This window comes from Marmota marmota, unplaced genomic scaffold (genome assembly GCF_001458135.2).
Source record: "Marmota marmota marmota unplaced genomic scaffold, marMar, whole genome shotgun sequence".
Classification (NCBI taxonomy): domain Eukaryota; kingdom Metazoa; phylum Chordata; class Mammalia; order Rodentia; family Sciuridae; genus Marmota; species Marmota marmota.
In genome coordinates, this window is record NW_026000005.1 from 10334720 (window position 1) to 10345928 (window position 11209).

Consider the following 11209-nt stretch of genomic DNA (forward strand, 5'->3'; position numbering starts at 1 on the left):
TCTGTAAGGCTGCTTTACCTGAACTCTACTTCCAAAAGTTATGCTTTCTCTGTTAACTATGTTTCTTGACAGCTGTGAAAATGACAAAAATCACCTTGACACCAAAGTCAAGATGGGGAGTGAGGAAAAAATGGGTAACAGGTATATGGGTGTAGTTGAAGAGGAAGAAAAACTTCTAGTATTCTATAGCACCATAGGACAGTCATGGTTAACAACAGCTAATTGACTCTTTCAAAATAGCAAATAGAGATGATTTTGAATGTTCTCAGTGCAAAGAAATGATAAATGTCTAAGATGATGAATATACTAATTGCTCTGATCTAATCATTACAGTTTATATATCGTCTTGAAATGTCACACTTTGGCCCATAAATTTGTACAATAACTATGTGTAAATAAGAACAAAATATGTTAAGTAAATAAAAGAGAAAGAGAAGAAAAGGAAAAGGTACTAAAAAGGCAGGTAGTAAGGCAGAGTGGATGGAGCACACCCAGGTGGTGAAGAGCCACGGAAGGTGAGGTTTGTGCTGATGGGAAGACAGCATTCCTGCCTCACTGTGGGTCCTCAGTTCACTCTGCAGGGGACATGAAAAATCTCTGTTTACCTTGCTAAAATACACTTTAGAATAATGACTTTAATTCCCCTCCAGATTCTTTTTTCCATTCTTCAAAGTCCTCTTCATCAACTGCAGTGCTTTTTTGGGGGTAGCATATCTTAAAGCTGTTAAACAACTGAAAAGCTTTCACCCATTGAGGTATTGTGAAATGACACGCAATAATATGTGTATAACCTCAAATTTTTTTAACTAAAAAAATTAAGTCCAACTGACTGGGTAAGGAAAATAATGTTGCATGAGATCATGGATGTTATTTCTTTTTGTTTTGTTTTTGTTTGTTTTGCTGTGCTGGGAATCTGGGGAATGAACATTTTATTTCTTGGAAGTCACCTCTACTCAAGAGCAAAGCCCCAAAGATCAAGATTTATCTTAGTCTTTAATAAAAGGTATTAAATTTTAAAAAAAGACTGTATCACCACCCAATCATCACCAAAATGGGAAAAGAGATAAGACCCCAGAAGGATTTAGAATCCCAGGCATATCTTTCACTGATGAATATCTCTGAGATTAAAACAGAAATAAAAGTAACCAGGATTTCATAGTAGTATAGTATGGGGTCGTGTGCAAATGTAGAATAGAATCAAACAAACCACTCAACCACAGAGATGCAATCAAAGATTGTATTGTTTAAATTACTTTTTGTTTTCCAAAAATCATGAGCAAACCACTTAATCTCTAACTTGCAGACTTAGACAAAATGACCCCTTGCAGCTCTGCTAATGTGTGACCACAGAACTAAATTTGATGCCAGAGTATGCAATATAGTCCCCATTCCCATGCTATGCCCCAAAATGCCAATAAACTGGTCTTGGATATACTAAATGTGTGATACATGTATATGAACTGTGGAGACATGGCTATCTTAGTTTCCCGTCTTCAGGCATGACATACCTCCTTTGGTTTAGAAACTCCTTGGGAGAGCTAGGGATATAGCTCAGTGGTAGAGCACTTGCATGGGTGAGGTCTTGTATTCAATCCCCAGTACAAAAAAAAAAATTAATTAATTTAAAAAATTTTAAAAGCTCTAGGAGATCAGAGCACTTGGTTCAAAATGAAATAATCAGACATGAAAGTCCACTAGTTCCTCCCATTGTCTTGTTGAGTTTTGATAATCTTTGTTAATCAATGGTTACCTACTTCAAGGGAAGGATGAACATGTGCTCTGAAAACAAGCACTTCAAATGCAAATATTGATATTATGCTCTAGCTCACATAAGAAAGTAAACTTAAACATCTCATTTCTTCAGAAATGCCTGTCTGCAGTTGTGAAATCCAAGTGCCCGAGCTCAGTTTCATCTGGTAAGCAGCGTCTCCGCCAGAAGGAAGGCTAGGATAGTAGTCTGAAGACCACTCATTCCAGTTCTATCTCTTAATAGCTTGCTTTGTGCTTATGTTCGCTTATTTGAGCTCTTACTTTTAATCTCTACAATAAAAGGAATACATTCCATTAGATGGTCTTCTGAGGCCCTTTCTTGACTCAAATTGTGGTTCTCTGAAGTGCCCAGAACCCTGTTGTTCTTATCCCAAAATGTGCTACTTAATTCTAGCCTCCTTCCATGCAGTAGGAAAGGAACAAAGCAGCTTCAAAGACTGTTTCTGAATGAGAGGGAAGATTCTGTACAGAAGCTCAGGATGTTCTTGGTCTGAATCTCTATAGACCTCAGAGAGCAGGATTGGAGTCAGACTCCTCATTAATAGCAACCCCAACAAAAAACATGGAATGAGGAGCAGTCTGCATGACACACAGAGACACTCATTTTTGTTGAATGAAGACCATAGAATGAAGAAGGTAAGAGAAAGGAGGGTTGTAGCTTTATTTACATTCAGCAATCAAGATGAAAATGAAGATGTGTATACACACATCTTTTTCCTAGCTTACAGGTACTCGCATAAACCACTGGGAAGTAACATCTTCTATAACATGGGCAGTGCAGTCTGTGAATGTTAGGCAGTGATGGAAATTTTGGAACTCCTGTTAAATAAGTGCCTCACTCTGTTCAACTCCATCCCTCGGTAACCAACCTGTGTAATACTCTTCCCTCATTTCTCCCAGTTCATAACCTTGGCAGAAAATATCCCATTGGCTATCAAAGACAATCTAAGGAAACCCTGAACACTACAAAATATACCAGGGTTGTCCAGTTCCCTTATAGAAAGGGACAGAAAAAGGTGTGATTGGCTGTAGAGAATATACCTTTACTGTTATACCTTTACTGTTTACATGTTCTACAATTAGGAATACCTTGAATTGAGAACAAGAAATTGCTCTTATGTTTGCCTTTGCCTTCTTCCTGATTCATCACAGGAACTTCCTCTTACTGTGACAAATTTGACCATTCTATTTCTGCTTCTTTTTTAGAGCATCTCTATAACAAGAACAATCTCTGTAACAGTCACATGGGCTACATTTACTATTAAAGATGTCTTATCTGCCCCAGGGAGCTCTTGGAATGCAAAAAAAGAGAAACTCAAACCCCAGGCTGGGACACTATGGCTTTGCAAAAATACTGGGAAACCACTTGAACTTTTATGGCTTGCATTTCCCATTGGGAAAGTTTAAGGCAAGGAGACTGAGTCACCTCAGGGGCCTTTCAGCCTAGATTGTCCTTGACTTTTGTAATTCAGATGGCAGTTAGTGCTCTGATAATGGTAATTCATTGCTGAATGTGCTAATAGACTAGAGAATTCTACTATGCTGTACAACATATTTTACACAACTAAAAAAGGAATTATGGCTCAACACACCTTCACCTGACATAGAGGGCAGTGATGCCCACCTGGGTCCTGCCCTGGTCAATACTCAAGCCCAAATGTGTGTGTGTGTTTGTGTTGTAGAGGGTACATGGAGTCAAAGGTAAAACAAATCATCACAGAGATCCTTGTAAGTTTCTTAAGGACCCCAGAGTTATACTAATAAATAACAATAATGAGAATAAAACCCAATGTTTATTGCTATCTCATCATGTGCCATTTAATCCATACCTTAGAATATGCAATCTTATTATCTCTGTCTTGCAGGGTAGGACACTGAGGCCCAGGAAGGTTTGGTAAATGCCCAAGGTCAAAGTGCTGGTCAATGAATAAGCCAAGAGTTGAGCTCCATTTTGTTCTAGGACCTGATTCGTTAACCATTAGGTACCCAAATCAGTAAGTGAGATTTTATTATCACCACCAATATCACCACACCACCATCCCCCAACATCACCCATCCCCCAGCATCCTATAAACATGGTGCCCCCTCCAGTCTGGAACATCTCCCTTTTGACTAGGCTGGGTCCCCTACCCCCTCCCAGGAGTCGCTCCTAGAACTGCAGTAACCAAAGGTCCCAAACCTCCAAGTCTTCTGACCTTTGGCTCTTGTGCCCTCTTTAATCTCTTAAGTGCCTCTGTAAGTCCCCTGCAGGGTTCCAGGGTCCCCCACCAGTCTTTCCAGCTAGCCATGAGGAATGACAGCCTCTTCTTCCCCCATTCCCACCTTCAGGAAGCCCTTCGGTCTCCTTCCTACCCTCTTCAGCCTTGCCACAGCCTGAACTGCTCTGCAAATCCTGGACATCATCCTGATGCTGCTCAGCCCAGTGAATGCCTGGAACCTGCCCTAATAGAAGGTGACTTCCAGCCTCAACAACATACCATTGTCATCTCAGCTGGTATGAGATGGTCTGTGGATGTCTTTCATGGTACAGAGCCTGGCTCATGCTGTATAGGCCTCCATGATAGTGCTGCCCAGGGAGCTGGAGGCCTCCTACTCCCTTCACATCCCCACCCTCCTTCTAATTCTGCTGGGTCTGCTAGTCAGCCTCTCCAAAGCCAGGTATGACACCCATGTGAGTCTACCAGCCCACTTAGTGCTCCCCTCTGGGATTATCTTCCTTATTCTGGAACTGACCCTGGTCTCCATCTTCTGCATAGCCCACAGCATTATCTAAAACTTGAAAAAAATATGAAAATTGTCAGAATCAAAATGGAGTCTCTTGCGTCAACCCTAACCAAAACACACAATAGTTGAGTGGCTGGTTATGAGGGAAGGGATTCTATACACAATTGCCTGATACTAATTATCACAAAAGACACAAGCTTGGATGACAAGCTTGAACAGAGGCCACCACAACCTTCCACAAAAGATACTTCTACAAGTACATCTCCCAGCATGTGTTCAACCTCAGACTAATGCCACTCTTGCTATTAATCATTGTTGACCCAGGAGTACAGTTTCAAAATAGCTGTTGTAAAACTTCTAATTTATGCCTTTAAAGACTTTACCTTGCCCCAGTCTCTTTGAATATGTTCATATTTACTATGGCACAAGTATTTCCATTGCAATACTCTGCTATTACCATTGTGATGCTCTGCCAATCCCATATTAGATATTATTCCTTGGAGAATATCTCTCTGAATTTTTTTTCTTTTTTTAGAATGACAGATTTCAACAAGCATCTGGAGACAGAGACCTCCCTCAGCCTCAGCTGGACTGCCTCTGCCTCCTACCTTTTGTTGTATGGAATGTGTATGGGGTACAGATCTGGAATGCTGTAAGTGCCCCTGTAGGGTTCCAGGGCTCCAGTTGTTGCTTTCTTAGTGCATTCAGGTTGCTGTAATATAAATTACTAAGTCTGCTATAACAGACTTAGTAATTTATAAAAACAGACATTTATTTCTCACCATTTTGAAGGCTGAGAAATCCAATAACAAAGTGCCAGCATATCCTGCCTCTGGTGGGAGCCAGTTTCCTCACAGAAAGTCATTATTGGGTCCTCCGGCTTATAGTTCTTTAATGAAGCCATTCATTTTATTCATAAGGACCCTATTCTTATTATCTGATCAGAGATATTTACTAAAAGCCCCACACTCTAATACCATTACAATAGGGGTAATGATTTAAACATGTGAATTTGGGGGTGAGCACAAATCTCCAGCCTATGGCAACCACTCTTAGTTCTGCCTCCACCCTGTTCACTACCTGTTCGGGGTCCTCTAAGTATTGCACTAAGAATTATGTCTAAGGATGAGAGAGTGGCACAGCAGTTCCCTTGACAATGGGGACTATCCCTCTTGAGGAGAATTCATCAAAGAGATGGTGAGATTGACGGTTTGGGTCTTGGTTTCATCTTTTGTTTTTGTTTTCTGGTGTTTTTATTTTTTCCAGAGTTTTTTAAAAAACATTGAATGATGGAGCCAAGAAGATAACTCAGATTTGCATCCTGAACCCTGCTGCTGGGAATCTCACCTTTGGATGATGAAGCCAAAGAGATGATGGTTTGAAACATCTAGGTCTTCCTCCATGCCTCCTCCATGCCTGGAAGTTGGAGCTCCTGGACACATCCCCATCTTGGAGGCAAAAATAGGGCTGCAGAGGCATCCGACAGGGCTGCTTTCTGTCCTGGCTCTTCCTGACAAGATAGTCTGCATCTAGAGGAGATGTTACTGCAGAGGGAGGATCCTGCCAGACCTGTAGCCCTTGGACCCCCACCTTGCCGGGTTTGTAAAAGACCCCCACCCCCACCCAGGAGTCGCTCCTAGAACTGCAGTAACCAAAGGTCCAAAACCTCCAAGTCTTCTGACCTTTGGCTCTTGTATCCTCTTTAATCTGTTATTTTGTTCCCTCCAGGACTGAGACTTCTGGTCCCCAGATTCCCCAGACTTCTAATTTTTAGCCACTGCATGTTTCTGTCTATGCCCTGCCCCAGACTTAGAAGGTGTTTTGTTGTTGTTGTTGTTGTTGTTCTAAGCAAAGGATGGTATGTTTTAAAAAAATAAGAGAAAAATGCATATGGGGAGCCATCCACAGGTCAGGTCACATCTGGGCCCTCAATTCCCTTGCAAAAAAACTCAGGAGATAATTCTATAATTATGTCAAAGATCATTGAAGTTTTAATGTTCATCTTAATCTTATCCTGAATATACACACAAAGTGTTCTGGATTGGAAATAGATTTCTTATTACTTACAGTAAATAACTGATATGCTGACCACTCCCAGGATGTCACAATTAGGTTAAATGTCTTATGTCACAACCAAATAACTCATCCCATAGGTAGGAAGTGAGGAAAAGTTACTTTTCTCTGCTTCTAGAGGAGGGAGGTCCTATTCTCAACTCTCCCAAAACAGTCTTCTTAGGAAGATAATGGTCTGAGTCCTTCCTCCCACTTAAAGAAAATATCTCCAGGGGCCAGATGACTTCATTTGTCTCCAAGGTCTGGGCTACCCATGGAGGAGATAGCACCTCCACCTTCTGGGCACCTCAGGGCTTGACCTAAGGACCTTGTCTGTGATGTGACCATCTGGATCTTTCAGAGATATTAAAGAATATTTATTACTATTTCATATCAGAGCAACTAACTAGACAAATGGTGTGGATCCAGTTCTCATGATATGTGAGGAGTGCCAGAAGGCAGGGGCTTTTTACAGGAGAACTAAGAAGTTCAAATAAAACTTTATCGGCCCCCTTCATGCCCATGAGGTCTAATCATATTATGGAGTGCTTAGAAATTTACCATGTCAAAAATTCAATTTTATTCAACAAGTTTTTTATTTTATATTTTTCAAAGGTAACATTGATTCCTGTGCTTACATTACAATGATGCCAACGACCAGTGTCTTAGGCTGGTAGGACCTGGAATTATGCCTTACCCAATTTCAAAGCAGGCCCATTGTCAACACAGAGAAGCAGACTTAAGATCAAATGGCAAGAGAAGTCTTTAACCACATGCCCTGCCATTGAACAACCTCGGGAAAACTGCTGCCTCACTGACACTGTCCACAGCTGTCCTGGGGGCATGTACTATTAATAGAAATTTATCAATCCAGAACCCTCAGCAGATCACAAAACACGGTGCCTGAAGAATGCCTCAGTGCGCACGTGGTGGCACAGGCCTGTTGTCACAGAGGCTCGGGAGGCTGAGGCAGGAGGATCCTGAGTTGAAAGCCAGCTTCAGCAAAAGTGAGGCTCTAAGCAACTCAGCGAAATCCTATCTCTATATAAAATACAAAATAAGTCTGGGGATGTGAGTCAGTGGTCGAGTGCCCTTGAGTTCCAACCCTGGTACCCCTCCAAAAAGAATGCCTCAGTGATCTTAGTAAACTAAAAAATGGGTAGAAGAGTGAATAGCCTAGAAGTTGCATGACTTACCAAAATCAAATAATAAGTGATAGAACTCAAATTATAATCCCGGATTGGGTTTTTTTGTACCAAGTATTGAACCCAGAGGTGCTTAACCACTGAGCCACATCCTCAGCCCTTTTTATTTTTTACTTTTTAATATTTATTTTTAGTTGGATACAATATCATCTTTATTTTATTTATTTTTTATGTGGTGCTGAGGATTGAACCCAGGCCTTGCACATGCTAGGTAAGCGCTCTACCACTGAGCCACAACCCCAGCCCAGCCCTTTTTATTTTGAGACTGGATTTCACTTAGTTGCTTGAGGCCTTGCTAAGTTGCTGAGGCTGACCTCAAACTTGTAATCCTCCTGCTTCAGCCTCCCAAGCCACTTGAATTATAGATGTGTTCCATCAAGCCCAGCATAATTCCAGTCTTTTGACTACAAAACCAGAATATTGTCAAATACTTACTTTTTATGTAAGTCTAGACAAACCCTCAATAATATTAATAATATAATTTTAATTATTATTATTTTTGTTCTTGTTCTTAGGAAATTAAAAGGTTAAAACATCTTAAACCAGACAAGCTTAAGAAATACTATAAGAATACATTGAAGGCTTATTTGTTGTCATAATAGCCCAACTTGAATATTGGAAAAATGGCAGTTGTAAGTGACTAACTGGTTGCAGCACAATTTAAAATGGCTTTTTTTTTTTTTTTTTTTTTGGTGCTGGGATTGAACCCAGCATGTGAGGCAAGCACTCTACCAACTGAGCTATATCCCCAGTGCCGCATCATTTTTTTCATAAACTTTTTTTATAAAAATTTTTATTAAAGGAATGTTTTAGTGCAGAATGCTTAATGCCAAATTAGCACAGTTTCATTTAAATTGAAACTCTATTTAACGGAAGATGGTTAACCCAAGGATTGTACAGCAGATGGTTTCTGCTATGTAATGCCAGTTCTAGACAATAAAATACAAAGCACATCACAGCTGCTCTTTTCCCCCACAGCTCTGCTGAACCCCAAAGCAGGGAGATACTCAGACAAACCTGAAACAAAACAACTCAGATTATTGACACAGAGGGATTCCTAATTGTTAGAAATACATTTTGACTCAGCTGTTCATCAGATTAGCCAAGGAGTTCTTGCAGGTGTTTGTTCCAGAGTTGAAAAGAGATTTAGTAAAAGTAGGTAAAAAATCATAGTCTGGAGATGCATGTTCTACAAAATTACTTTGCATATATATTTAGTATCTGTAAACACTAGCAATGTACATTAGACAGAATAACTTCACAAGTTAGATATAGATTTAAAAAAAAAGATGAAGTTGTAGCATGATTTTTCAAAGTCCATAGGAATCCCGCCTAAAAAGTTGGAACACCTGTCAATAACACACTTCCATTAAACAGAGATTAAGGCATCTCTGAGCCCCAAGGGTTTGACAAAACTGGATCCACTGGCTTTCAATACAACCATATCTTTACCACATGATAGATAACATTTTTTACCTGTAGTGTCTATTTACAATTGCTCTGCACCTGTGACAGACAACAGAATCCTTCAGTAAGCCAAAACCATCATTTAATATGCTTGGAAAAAAGGAAATCATTAGCTATTTCAGTACATCTATGTACATAATGACTCTATGTACAGTTCATGCTGGGATAAATACTGCCTCTCTGAGAAACTGCACAACAGCCCAGCCATGAACCCATACTTTAGATGAAGATGGTATATAAATACCAGCTCTAATCACAAATACTATCATGTTCTGCTGGGTCTCGTTGACCTTCCTCTTCTGATGTCTTTTTTTAAAATATGTTTTTTAGTTATAGATGCCTTTATTTTTTAAATTTATTTTTATGTGGTGCTGAGGATGGAACCCAGAGCCTCACACACACGTGAGGCAAGTGCTCTACCACTGAGCCACAACCCCAGCCCCTCTTCTGATGTCTTTTGAAGGAATTTTTTTATCTTCTCAAGTGTCTTTAGTTATGTGTCTGTGTATATGTGTGTGTGTGTGTGTGTGTGTATCTGAATATCCCCATCTAAAATGGTTTTAAGGACTCCTTTTTGGTCACACTATCTTTAGAAATTCCTACATAGACCATAACATTAGCTGTATCAGATACATTTAAATAAAGATTTATTTCTCCGTATTTCTAATCTTCTTGATTAAATTATTCATAATTATTATACACTGTGAGGCCCAGATCTGACAAAGTAAGTAGTCAGGCAGTCTAGAGACCAAATCCAACTTGCCTTCTCTCCTGTGTACTCAAGCAATGGAATGTGGATATCAGATCATCAAACCTGGAGGGCATCATGTCTTTAAAATCTCCTGGTGGCTGGTATTTAAGTTTTATCATCATTAATCCTTTTTCAGCTTCAGGTGATTTGGAACAACTTCAAATCCACTCCAGAAGTCTTCTACAATAGCCTACAAAATCATTTTATTGGTTCTACAATTAACTAGGTTAACTTCCTGATTACCAAACTCTTTGCTGAAGAATTCAGGTTTCTAAAGTTCAATGTTCAATTTGTGATTCATTCCTGACACCCTCTCTGGCTGCCTTCATTTTTTGTATTCCCCAAACACATACCAGTTTCTCCTGTTGTTGCAATCTTTCAAGAAAAGCAAGCAATTATCAAAGAGCCAGCATCAGAATACTGGCTTATCATCAATCCTCGAGGCCTCTGACTCGAGGACATGTCTTATTTTCCATGTCATCAAAAACATTCAGTGCATCCTGGAGTCCATTTCTGTCTCTATTTTCCTTTTGGCATTCTGGCCAGTTAGTCCTACCAGCCAGATTAAAGGACTTGCACTGGCTAGACAGGCAGACTTTGTGCTGCCAGCTGGCTTGGAGAATGCACCCCACCCATGGCTGCTATTTCAGGATTGAGGGATCCTCCTGGGGCACAGTACCCAGAACAGATTCTTCTCCAACGAAAGAAGTCTGTTTTATGTCCTTCTTTGAGACTGGCTTTGAAAAGTTCTTGAATTGCCCATTTGAATAGAGACAGTTTATCTTTCTTCTACATTTTGTACTTACAGTAATGAACAGTTTCCAACAGCATAAAGAGTTTTTCCAAGAATCTCTGTGTAGGCCTCAAGTTCTCTGGCTCATGTACCTGACTCTTCATGCATCTCCAACATAAAGTCAGCACTTTATTGGAAAAATTTCCCCTTCTTCTGGTAGCAAACCTCAATAACTTGTCCAGATTGAAGATGGTGGTGTCCCACACAGCACACAGTTCTTGAACTCCTTGACAGTCTATTCATGGTAATCTTCCTAGAGACGCTCTTACTATGTGGCTCTTTTTTTCTTTCTTTTCTTTTTTTAAAATATTTTTTAGTTGTCAATGGACCTTTATTTTATTAATTTATATGTGGTGCTGAGAATCGAACCCAGTACTTCACACGTGCTAGGCAAGTGCTCTACCACTGAGCCACAACCTCAGCCCCTGTTGTAGCTTTCTTTAAAAA

The 11209-nt window shown here is 40.1% G+C and overlaps 1 pseudogene; it reads right to left on the reverse strand.

Annotated features, from left to right (window-relative positions):
* Positions 1 to 9120: 9120 nt before the first annotated feature.
* On the reverse strand, positions 9121 to 10375 carry LOC107138345 (annotated as a pseudogene).
* Between the last annotated feature and the right edge of the window lie 834 nt (positions 10376 to 11209).